General features: G+C 39.3%; 1 long non-coding RNA gene across 1 annotated transcript in view; it reads left to right on the forward strand.

Moving 5' to 3' along the window:
* Positions 1 to 7585: 7585 nt before the first annotated feature.
* LOC144988185 (uncharacterized) overlaps positions 7586 to 12648 on the forward strand; it is a 40851-nt gene continuing 35788 nt past the window's right edge. The window contains exons 1-2 of the long non-coding RNA XR_013652018.1: positions 7586 to 8135; positions 8285 to 8396. This is a non-coding gene — a long non-coding RNA (uncharacterized LOC144988185). The remainder of the gene's footprint in view (positions 8136 to 8284; positions 8397 to 12648) is intronic.

Genomic DNA, 12648 nt, shown 5'->3' on the forward strand with positions numbered 1-12648 from the left:
GTTACATTTTGAAAATGAAAAAGCATTTCTGTTAATCCATTTTAATTGTAAAATTAGACATCTCTAAATGAATTTTGCTACACATTTACCAGAGAAAATTTTAAATATGAAATGTCAAATATCATTTTCTTTATCCTTCTAATTAAGTGATAGAATAAGTGGTGTAGAAGAAAAAGAAAAAGCATTTTGGCGGATTGCTTTTTCATTTTAACTCAAAAAATGCAGATTCGTTTTGAAAATGAAAAGGCATTTCTGGTATTTACTTTTATTTTTAATTACGCTTCAGAATCGCCTCCATAGTAATAATGTCCTTGTGTGTGTTAATAGAGGGAGGAGGGTGGTTAAAGGGTGGACTGGGATTCTATTTGGAATTGCAAAGAGCTTCGAGTTGCGCCAGTATGAGAAGCCCTTTTTAATCAATGAAGTTTGATTGATTGATTGAACTATAGGTAAAAAGGAAAGCAAATTACTTAACAAAATCTACAGCATAATTCAAATCTCCAACAAAAACAAACTGCATCCCTTTAAACCAAACATCCATAATGGAAGACTTGGTATCTCCACAGTGGTTCACCACAGTCTACTTGACTATAAATATTGGTCACCTAAAGTGAAACTCCAAACAAAAGGAAATAAACTGCCTAGCAACCCAACTGCCTAAGCAATCAATCAATCATAAGATGATTAACGAAAGGCAGAAAAAACTTTTTGAGCTTAGAAATGTGTGCAAACATGACAGATTGTAAAAAAAAAACAACCCAAAGACAAATTGATAAAGCTAAAGATATTTTAATGATTCCAGCTTGGGACATCGCTTGACTTGCTATGATCCACCTATTATTACTAATCTGCTATTAATGTCAATTAAATTGGCAAAAAAGTAAGTGCAATATTTGCCTTGATAAATGCAACATGGGTATTTTAGCAGAATGCATAAAAAAACTTGTAGGAGTTGATGCAAAGAGGTTAATTTAATGCAGAGTGATTTATTCGCATGGAACAGTATCTGAGCTGCTGTTTTTTTTATTTATTTTGCACTTTTACTATAGAGCAATGAGATGAATAAAAAAAAAAAACTCTTTAAAGAAAATTAGGGTTCTATTTTTAATCAATCCAAGCCAAAGCCAGAAGGAAAAGCCAGCATGTTCTTTCCAAACAAACCAATGAAAACTGTCTTTTTAGTCTTTTCCGTCTCTGGTCTCTCTTCTAGTCTTTAAACGTATAGTCAATGTCTAAAAAATTAAATGTGTCTAAAAAATTAAATAAACTATTATTTAATCAAGACTTGGATGTTTTCACCTTTAATATAGACTTAGGTGGATTTTCATTTGTTTTCTTTTTATTTATCCTTGTGTCCCCTCATCGTCTTCCCAGTAACCCTAAAGTTCTAAACAGGTAGTACCCAAAAGAAAAAATAAATAAATAAACAGGAAGTAGCCAGTAGTTGGCCAAGAAGCCAAAATATACTCAAAGTAGTTAGGGATTCGGGTAGAAATTCGGACACAGCCTAGGGGTATGTCCGAATTCCCACCCTAGCCCCTACATAGTGCGCTATATAGTGTCTTTGCCATTTTGTAGAGCCGTCCAAATCTACAACTCCAAAGTGCCCTGGAAATTCCCAGAAGTCTCTGCGAAAAACCAGTGGGCGTCGATGCTCACTAGATTGGCAAATATAGACCATAATGCATTGCGTCTGAACATGTTTTTTTTTACCCAAAAAATTTATTTAAATGTATTTTTTTAGTAAACCATCGACGTTTTTATCTTCAGAAGACAGTGGATGTTTTAACTTCGTAAAATCAATGACGTCATATCCGCCTTAAAAAAAAAAAATTGAGCATGGTGTCCGAATTGCTTTTAAAATTCACGGCACTGCATCGTGCCGCACTATATAGTTTTTTAGTAGTTAGGGTAATAAAACAAAAAACAGAAAGGGGTTCATACGAATTTACACCCTGGCTATCCGAAGATTGATAACTCCTTTTTGTAATAATAAAACCTGTCCAACACAAAAGGCCTTCAACGCTCATCTGTTTGTTCAGTTGTTGTACAGAACAAGTTAAAAAGTTAAAAAAAAGAGTAGTGAAGGGTTAGGGTGGGAATTCAGGTACAACCTAGAGCTGTAGGCTTCTATAAAGAAATAAACAGCCATTACTCAGTCATTCTATTGGTCGGAGTAACCATTCTTGATCTCATACCTTTTTTAAAAACATGTTCTTGATAATCCAGATTTTTTTTCACGTTATTTTTTATGTAATTGCAAGTTATTGAAGCTATAAACTGACCAATCAGATGCCTCAAAGAAAGTAGGTGGTGCTTGCTGGCCCCCCATGCTGAACGCTCAAGACATTTCATTGACTAGCTCGCTTTCAAGTGGTAGGGGTGTGAACTTCCAATAAGATCACTCCTTATCGGCGGTAAAGGTTGGCCTACACTCGTTGACTCAGACCCAATTGGACCACCTACTGCTTACAGATGATGACAACATGGCGGCGTCCATATCGCCAATAGAATGTCGACTGAATTGACTTTATTTGGTTAGTACCGGAAGTAAACCATTTCTATGGGTGACATCACTCTCACTTTTCTGCCTTCCCCAGACTTTTTCACTTATTTCCTCCAACCCAAAACTTCTCCTTTATTCAACTTGCTGGTGACTTCACCCACTTCCTCTAGGATTTACACATCCTCACACAAATGTTATTCATAAATACAAAGAAAATATTTCCATACATGCTAGAACAATGTATATTTTTTACCATCAATCATTTTTGTCATCAATAAATTAATGGTCATTTTTATGTACACATTGGTTGTCCGCCTTTGTGGCAAAGCTCCTCCTAGACTGTGAGAATTCTGTGCGGCTTTCTTACTTAACATTTCAATCATATTAATGAAACCTAATAACAACCACTTCCTTATTTGCACACGCCAGGTTCCCATAATCCCTGGCAGCTCATTTCAGTCCTGATCGTCCCTAAAGGCTTGGATGCAATTTCTTGCGAAAGTGACGGAGCTGCAGACAGTGATCTCATTTAAGGGGAACAATGTGACTCTTCTGGTCTACCTCCTGCTTTGTTGTGGAAACTCTCCAGTGGTGCTGAATGGAAGGGAGGTGGGGGGGAGGCCGATATTCATCTAACACCCGCTGGAAGCCGTGTCTGCATCGACTCCGGAGCATTGTACACACAAATGCTGCATGCACTGAAACACCAAAGGGGAAGATTCAATAAGACGTAAACTATTTTATTAGATTTATGTCAATCACAGACAGATATTTAAAGCGGTATGCATTACAAAAATTGGATTAGTTCAAGGTCTTGATGGATGAATCTCAGGGGAAGAAATGTAATTGAAGTCAAGACTGATGCTCACGTTGACCTACATTTAAAAAAAAAAATCTGGATTTTTACAACTAATGTCCCATTTGTTTTTGCAATGGATTAAACTCTAATTACAAACACCCACTGCCAAAGACAAACACAGCATTAGCATCAAATATGCAAATAGAGGTGTCGTATTACTCAGAGAGATGAATCACAGTAAATGAGATGAGAAGGACTCAGCCATGTTTCCACAACAGCTTTCCCTTTGTTCAGGCTCAGAGTCGGGAGCCAATACGGTAGAGTTATCTGCCGTGAATTGTGTTCCTGACTACAGTTATCTGTAGCGAATATAATACCCATTAAAGTTTCATTACTAAAGCAATGTACCAGATGCATTCGTTTCGTCCTATTTTCTGCACTGGAAATATTCATAAAAAACCACAGAGAAATGGTTTCTTTGCATTCTTTTCAATTAGGGCTGTGTTTTATTTTTGACATGAATTGAGGGGATTTACGGGGGGAAAAAGGCACATCAAAAAAGAAATGTCAAACAGGATTTGATCACATTGCATGAAGAGGCTTTAGTTTAAAGTTAGAGTGAAAAAAGTCCCGCTTGATGTGGACTCCTTGGTAAAGAAATGTTCCAAATGTTTGTGAAATATCCACAGTCAGGGGAAGCACGCTTTGGTAAAATAAAATCTAACTTCTGTGCCGTAAAGTGCAGCTTTACAGTATGGACGATAATGTGGGGGGACGTTAAAGAGATTGTTAACTACAGTTTTAGCATTACAAAAAGGTTTCTTTCTGCAGATATGTGATGTGATAAAAAGGGAAAGCTTTTGAGATGATGCAGTTGAAATGAAATGCTGGAGTGCCAACTCCTGCAGGGCGGTTTAACATGTTTGATTTTGTTCATTGGAAAGCCTGTCTTCTCTAAATGTTGAGCTTTTCACCCATTACTCTTTATATTTGCTTTATGTAGATAGTGTGAGACGGGAGGGGCGGCTTTTGTGCCATCCTCCTGTTCTGACACAAACCCGTGGTAAATGGAAAGCATTTATTTATCTCTGTTCTGGCCTTGTTGACAACCTAAAGTGATTTTACTTCAAGCAGCACTCATCCATTCAGACAGGACTATTTTAGTCAAAACCTTCTTTTTCTCCCAAATCCACAGAGTTGCACAGAGACACTGTTCAGGAATCATTCCACTGACCTTCCAATCAGCAGGCGACGGCCCTACTCTAAATCTGCCGTCCAGTTTGGAGCACATTTTATGAAATAGCTTAAGTAAAGGAGCTGTCATCTTTACCCAAAAACCCCAGGCGCAGTGTCCGCTGCACTTTAAAAAACCCAGAGGCTTGTCATTATTCAAATCACTTGTCTTTGGTCAAACGGACTCAGTCTAAGTTTGGAGATGGCGGTAAAGGCCTTTACAGTAGACAGATCATGTGGTTTGATTCCAAAGGAATAATGAAAAAGTAGCTCAAATTCCTGAAAACTTTCAAGACGCTGGAATAGAAAGACGCGAAAATTATCGCAGCCTCCTTCCTGGAGAACATGCAGCTGTAGAATAGTCGGGCTGTGGACACGTGTTTGGTTCTGCAGTGGATTTAAAGAACTCATTTAGAAGATTATAAGTCAAGTTCAAAAACATTCAAGAAAGAAAGCCCATGGATTTAGGCAGTTAAAAGATGCAGAAGACTGGTTAGATGGAGGAAGCTGATTCACTGTGGCGACCTCTGAAGGGAAACACTGAAAGGTGAAGAAGACTGATTGGATGATGACGTTGGCTCACCTTTTCAACAGAAAGCTAATTGGCATGGTGATATTTTCCAACAAAATATATTTTTTGAACCTTTTGACCACACCCACTGCAAAAGTTTGGTGATTTATCAAGTCTTTACCACAGTTTGGGCAAAACATGCTCCTGCCTCCCTCTTCCTCAAAACTCAAATCCCATCATAATACCGACCGTTTCTGTTTTCTTTTTCAACATTTTCATTGCTGGAAATGTACTTTTGTTGTTTCTAAATTATTTATATTTACATTTTTGTTTCTGGAATTTTGTTTTGTATTAACAGATGTTTGTATTATTATTATTTTTTTTTAAATGTGCGATTTTTGTTTTTGCATGATTTGTCGACGGGATTTGCACTTCAAGGCCACCGTAAGAAGAAGGTGACGTTACATCGCAGTGAAGAACTGATCCGATGTTCACATTTAGACTTCCCTGCACGGCACCACTTTGAAGAACAGGACCTCAACAGGAAGCTGCTTGTTCCATTTCATCCTCTGGCTGCTGTTATGTGCTGGGAAGGACGGCTCCTTTTCATTTCACAAATTCAGATTCCAAATGCTCCAACTGAAACACAACAGTCTCCATGTCAGCTTTTTGTCAGGGCAGTGACTGGACCTAAACTCTCCCATTTTGACAGGGTGCATGTCTGGGTAACTTCGGATAAAGTTTTCCCCTGTGAGCAGGAAGAATATCCTCCTGAAGAGGAGGAGGAGGAGCTTTGGTTCGAGGCATTTCCAGTTTTACCAGAACTGCTTTTGTATAAGTGTAGCCTTCTCTTTATGAATAAATAATAAAAGCACCAGATGTGGCATAAATGCTTTAAATAATGGCATTGATGAAACAACAAAGTTACTTCTGGTAGATATGCTTAATGTACAAATTAAACTTGATTTAGCAACTTTGTGGCACTGAACAGACATGCACACCATTAGCTGTTTATGTTTTTTCTCCACTTCCAATCTCAGCAGCTCTCTAGTGTCAACACATATTAGTATTCATGGAGCCACAGTCCTTTGCTTGCACTATAATAAATATTTTGGCAGCACTTGCTGTATGAAAACAGACAAGGTGATTTTCCTCATGCGCTGCACGACATGCAGAATGTTTAAATGCATGCCTCTACATCACATTTTCAGAGAAAATGTTTGTTTCATGTCTCTGGTACATTTTTTCTTTACAATTAAGGTTAATATATTTCAATTCTTATGTGAACCACTTCATCCCTGACTGGTGGAAATGTCTGCTTCTTTGCTTGAGCATCCACTCACATATGAAGCCTGGCATCTGTTAATGAAGAGCACTTAAGTTGTCCCCTCATCTTCCTCTTGTCTCTGGCTCCCTGTGCATCTCATGTCAGCTTCCAGATGATGACAATCACTTAAATGTATTCGTTCAAGATTTTCCGGCAGCCCTCATAATGTTTAATTTACCCCTCCAATTTTTCAACGCCGACATGTTGTTCTCGCCTGGCGAGCTGTAGTTTTACTCTCATTTTGGTCATTGTTACTTTTAAATTCTTTCATGTTTGACCTCTGAATCTTCAACCAAACGTTTCAATCCCACTCCAATCATCTTTTAATCTATTGTGAATTTGTTCCCAGTGGTCTTTTAATTATGATAGTGATGTTTTTTGCCAAAATCCAAAAAATCTGTGTTGATTTCTAGGACATAGTTCCTGCAGAGTGGCATCCCCACCCCCTTCCCCTTCCCCTTCTCGTTGCAGAGAGTGCTCCATTTTCCGTCCTTCTAGCTTACAGCCCCTTACACAATGGTGGGATAGATCAGGCTGCAGACCCCTGCTACAGTTAAAGTCAACTTTGATTTATGCTTGACTTGTGGCCCCCTTTGGACTGAATGATAATAAGATATTATATTTAAATAAATGTAATATAAGGAAGATTTCTGAAAAACTTTTATCAGAGATTGTGCAAAAAGGTTCAGACATCTTCTCGTCCCAGCCATCAAACCATCAGGGTAGTTTTTAGCATACTGCCATTAAAAGTTCCTTTATCCAAAAGTAATGAGATTACACGGGACTTAGAAAAGCTGCAGCCTTTTATAACACGACAACAACAAAAAAAAAATCCCACCTTGATTATTATGGCAGGATCTTCTGATCACATATAGAATGTATTTCTGGCATTTAATGCATACATTGTGCAGGTTGTTAGCATAAAAGCTTTAGCCTGTGAGACACATAATCCCCTGATGTGAATGCATGCAGCTAAAGCTGTCATTTTTCAGAGGATGAATTTGATATCAGACTCTTGAAGTTTCTTATTATGGAACATTTTTAATGAATGCAAACACTTAAACAACTGTCTCTCACATCAGCTGATAAAAAAAAAATCCATCCAGATTGTTTGCTGAGCAGATTTGCTGAGTCTGGCACCTCGGATTGCTTGATTATGTTAAACACAACTGATATTTCCATTTGAATGGACCTGGAGCTCTTTTGTTGCACCTTTCTTGGATGTTTTGTTTCCTCAGCCACACATGAGGTGATTAGGATTTATGAAACCTGAATGTGAATAAGTGCATCCCCATATTAGGGTTAAAAAGATGTGATCTTGAGCTGGTGCACAGCCATGTGGAAATGCATTTAACCTTCAGTTACTTTCCATTTACCTCCTATTGAGATGCTGCTATGGTAATTGTAGCCCACAGCAAGGCTAAACAAATTTAAGGCTTAATATCTAAGAAAATCCTTGACAGGACTGAGCTTCAGGCTAATTCTAATGGAAGGTCTGGCACAGCAATCAGGCATACCTTTGAGAAATGGCTCATTATGTCTTCCTTGGCATTTTTACTGGCCTCTTTTTTTTAACTGTATACAATTAATTGCTTTCAGTGCTCATTTTTCCCCAGTAAATTTCTGACGGCATACTCTAAAAAGTCTCAGATCCTTTTTTTTTTCTTGCCACAGTTGCAAGCCACCTGGGAGTTGGAGGAACCGATTGGAGAAGAGGCACCTGCTGAGGCGTCCCTGTAAGATCCAGCGCTTCTTTCTGGTAGGAAATATCAAATCCTGCACCGTTGTGTCAAGTCCCAGCATGCAACAAGTGTGCTGTTGTGCGGCTGCAGCGTTGCATCCTGGATTTGGCGTCGGTGCCCACACTGATGGATGTGTTGTGTCTATTGTATTCTATAACCCTGCTAGAGGACCTAATTTGCCTCAGGCAGCGAGCCTCAGAGGAAAGAGCGGTAAATCCAGCCGCCAGCAGTCAGACTGATAATGAAAACCCAGAACAACCTCCAGCTTCTTACTGCAGGTAATTTTCTTTTTTTTCGAGGTTTTGCTTTGTTTTCAGATGTTTAAATTACCCAACATGCAATTTTTACAACAATATCTCTAATATGATGCCAAATGATTGTTTCCATGTCCTCCTGGACTTTTGGGAGGCAAACCAAAACTAAATAATGAAACTGTATTTTATCTTAATGACATTCTATTCAGGGTAACATGACACCTTTGCTTGCCGTGTCAGGGGATTTTTGCTCTTCATGGAATTATTTCCTTTTTAATTTTTATCACACTTATTTCCCCAGCATACTCTTCAATATTCTTCATTTTTCTTTTGCACATTTCAGCAGATCTTTTGTGAAGAATGAACCAGGTCAGTGTCTAACAAAAGGCCATTTTCTTTACCTTTTCCTGATAAATGAATCCTCATACTGGCTGTGGCTGATGTTCCACACAGTTTCAAGCTTTGCTGATTTATTTCAATAAGTTTCTCGGTCATTTGCAAAACTTAACACTTGTTTTTAGAATACAATGCAGTAAAAAAAGTGTTTTTCCCTCTTCCTGATTTTTTTTGTATATGAATAGCCAATGAAGTAAAACTCTGCCCAAAAACACTAATATGGCCACAGCCATAACACCCCAAAAAACATAACACCCACAAAAAAACTGTTCAGATACCGGACGAACCCCAATTTTATGTAACACCCCTGTCTACATATTGCTTTGCTGCCTTGCTTTAAGGCCTAAAGCACTTTAGTCACAGTCCCCTTTAACTCACACACACATTCACAAAGATGGCGGCTCTGCTGCTGAACACTGGCTTCAACCTATAACCACCAGATGCAATGTGGGGTTCAGTGTCCTGCCCAAGGACACACGGGTGGGCAAAGTGGGGTTTTTACCAAGTCTGCGATCTTCCCATCAGAGGTCGACCACACTACTTCTGCACCACAGCAACTTTGGACTGAAAAATATTACATTTTATAATTCATAAAAATGATAATAAATTAGAAGTTAATTTGTCATAAATATATATTTCGTGAATAAAATTATCTCTTTTATACATTTAAATCAGACGCTATAAAAAACTACTCATAATTATTAGATAATAATTCAGCTTGATTTTATTAAACGGCATTTTTCAATATTTCTAAAAGGGAGTTAATTTTTATCTGACGTAACTGATGTTCCAGGTCATAACTTTGCCAAAATGCTAAATTTTTAAGGTTCTTTCTGTGCTCAAATGAACAGTAATAAATCACTTCAACAGGAGCTTGAGGTTCTGTTCAAACGACAGTCCATCGTGTGACGGTCAAGTCCTGTGTACTGTGTATAAAGGAGTCTGCCTCTGATAAAAGCAGCTTTCTAATAACCCCGTCGGCCGAACCCGACTGCTTGTTTTATGAAAGAAACTGAACTAGAGGGAGGAACGCATTACAACAGGACACAAATCTCTGTTTCTGATTTTGTTTGTGTGTGTTGTGTCTATAACCTCATGAGTGGAAAGGTTAATTGTCATCCATGTGAACAAGTCAGGGATGGTTAAGTCGACCAAACACACCCAGGCTGGAATCCTCCCCAAGGCTAGACTGGAATTATAAAGGCAAGAAAAACAACAAATGCTGGGGGGGAAACCCAGCAACCTGAGGGGGAAGAGCACAAGGTTAGCTTCCGCCATCAATGCTCCCAAACTCAAAATACACAAATGTGTCTTAATGACACAAAGATGGCATTTTGTTACACATGTTCTAATTTAGAAAATAGAATACAGTTAATGAGAAACAATATAAACACATCTGAACAGGGGAGAGGAATAAGTTTCTCAGTCATTTGCAAAACTTAACACTTGTTTTTAGAATACAATGCAGTAAAAAAGTTTTTTTCCCTCTTCCTGATTTTTTTTGTTTTTGTATATGAATAGCCAATGAAGTAAAACTCTGCTGCTGCAAAGCTTCAGGGGTGTCCAACAGATGAAGTGGCAGTGTATTTAAACCTGAGCTGATCGCCCTCAGCCAATCAGCTGCTTCGGACAATTTGGGCTCCAATTTGCACAAAAATATAGGAGGGGGAGAAAAAGAAAGACAGAACCAACCACTGCAGCAGAAAACAAGAGAAAACAGAGACAGAAAACACTCCAAAGTACAACCCCCCCCCAACAACAATATTATGACAACAACCCCAAAAACATGACAGTTCAGATCCCGGACGAACCCCGATTTTATGTACACTCCTGTCTACATATTGTTTTGCTGCATTTCAGTGATATGACTTAATACACGAGAATCTTCACAGAGTTTACAAAAACATTTTAAATACACAACTGTGCAAAAGCAAGTCTTTGGTTACTATATTTATATTTGTTAACGTGATATTTTGCAATTATGGTCAACAAATTTATTATTATAAAAACCTCACCAAACCAACCAATCGGTAGTTGTGACGGCTGGTGTGTACAGAGGCCAAGAACTTAATCAGCTCAAGCTTATGACCCCTATCCCGTGTTGGGTTCAGTGGGTTACCCACACACACTAATCCACTCAATCTGGCGCGCGTGCGGCCCTGGACATTATTGCTCAATCTTGTGTGATTGAACGCCCCTTGTCTCCCTGAAAAGTTGGACGCTGGCCGCACAGGTCCGCCTAACTAGTTGGCATACTGGAGTCTTGTTCGTTATCAGAATTAACCAGAAAAAGTGTTCCACCAACTAAGAACGGCCACCAACCGAATGATGAAAGAGCCGTCAATCTGTCAATCCTTTCCACGTCCGGGCCAGGTGACTTCCTTTTTATCGGCCAGGGGCGACAGAGGCCATCGCCCTGTGCTTCAGAACGGCATTCTCCCACCCCTTAGGACCGACTGACCCATGTGCAACTGCTGTTCTCCACTAGCTCCCAGCTTGGACATGAAAAGAGTGTGGGGGTGTAGCTCAGTGGGAGAGCATTTGACTGCAGAATGAGAGGTCCCCAATTCAATTCTGGGTGCCCCCTCATTGTGAAGCACTTCGTTCATCAAGAATTTAGTGAACTGATGCTAACAAAAATAATGTTATACCGACAACATTCTCAGGAAGATGATCAAGAACATATCTCCTGAAGTCTTAATGACATAATTCATGTCAAAACCCCACAAACGCAAGTGGTATGATGTCAATATGTGATTATAATCAGCTCCATCAATCTGGCTTTGTTGAAACCGGTGCTTATTCTAACTGAAAAGGTGTATTTCTCCTCCAGAAACTACAGGGAATTATACATCTCTTTCTGCATTATCCATTATAAGGTTGCCATGAGCAACCATGTGGATGTCAAAGAGTCCTTTGTGTGATCTATTTTTGCCTGTAGGTAACATGGAGTGCAGTTCTTACATGAAAACAATTTGAATTTAGTTAAAACCTGTTTTTGTAGAAAAGGCAGCACAAACTATGCTCTGGAAAATAAAGGGAAAGCCGTTGACACGCCCACTTTATTTAAGAACGTCTGCGGTACACATCAGTAAAATCATTTTGTGTTCGCTCCATGAACCTGACAGATCCTGAAGCTTAACACTCACATTCCTCCCTTGACCACATTTCCCCAGAGTTTAAAAAAAAATGTGCAGACTTTCAATCCGACCTTTTCTGTCTGCAACATTAAAGGTTTCAATTACGGCGTTTCATCCTCCAGTGAGTTCCTGTGCTGCCGGATGAACTTGAGGGACACAAGTTCTTCTCATCTGTCATTCCTGACCTGCCAGGGCGCTTCACAAACACTGTGGTCAGCCGTCCTTGCGCTCCTGCTGCACATGCAAAGTCTGGAAATTTAAACCTGTCGGAGGGCATTATGCTGGGGAGGAAAATTCCAATGGAAAACCTGATATAAGCATGGAAAACCGTGGGATAGGAAAGTTTAGCATGTTTAAGAATTTAATGCAAAAGACAAATTGTACTTAAGGCAAACATTTAGCGTGAAGCGGGGCGGCCAAATGGATAAACGTATTTACTATGTCCAACCCAACAACTCTCCTAAAAAGAAAAAGTTGTTCCACTTTCGGCTTTTCCCATCAGGGGTCACCACAGCGAACGAGTCGCATGGTAAACTTGGCACGCCGGATGCCCTTCCTGACGCAACCCTCTCAAGGCAACCGGGCTTGGGACCGGCATAGAGGTAGAGAAGGGATCTCCTAAAAAGAAAATAACGATTTCTTTTAACCCTTGTGCTATCTTAGATGACCCCCCCCCCCCTTACATTGACGTGTTCTCCCTACCATGACAAAGGTGGATAAAGGTGGAAAGATTTCATGTA

The sequence above is a fragment of the Oryzias latipes genome, chromosome 20 (genome assembly GCF_053564925.1).
Source record: "Oryzias latipes strain Hd-rR chromosome 20, Olatipes_Hd-rR_3.1".
NCBI lineage: Eukaryota > Metazoa > Chordata > Actinopteri > Beloniformes > Adrianichthyidae > Oryzias > Oryzias latipes.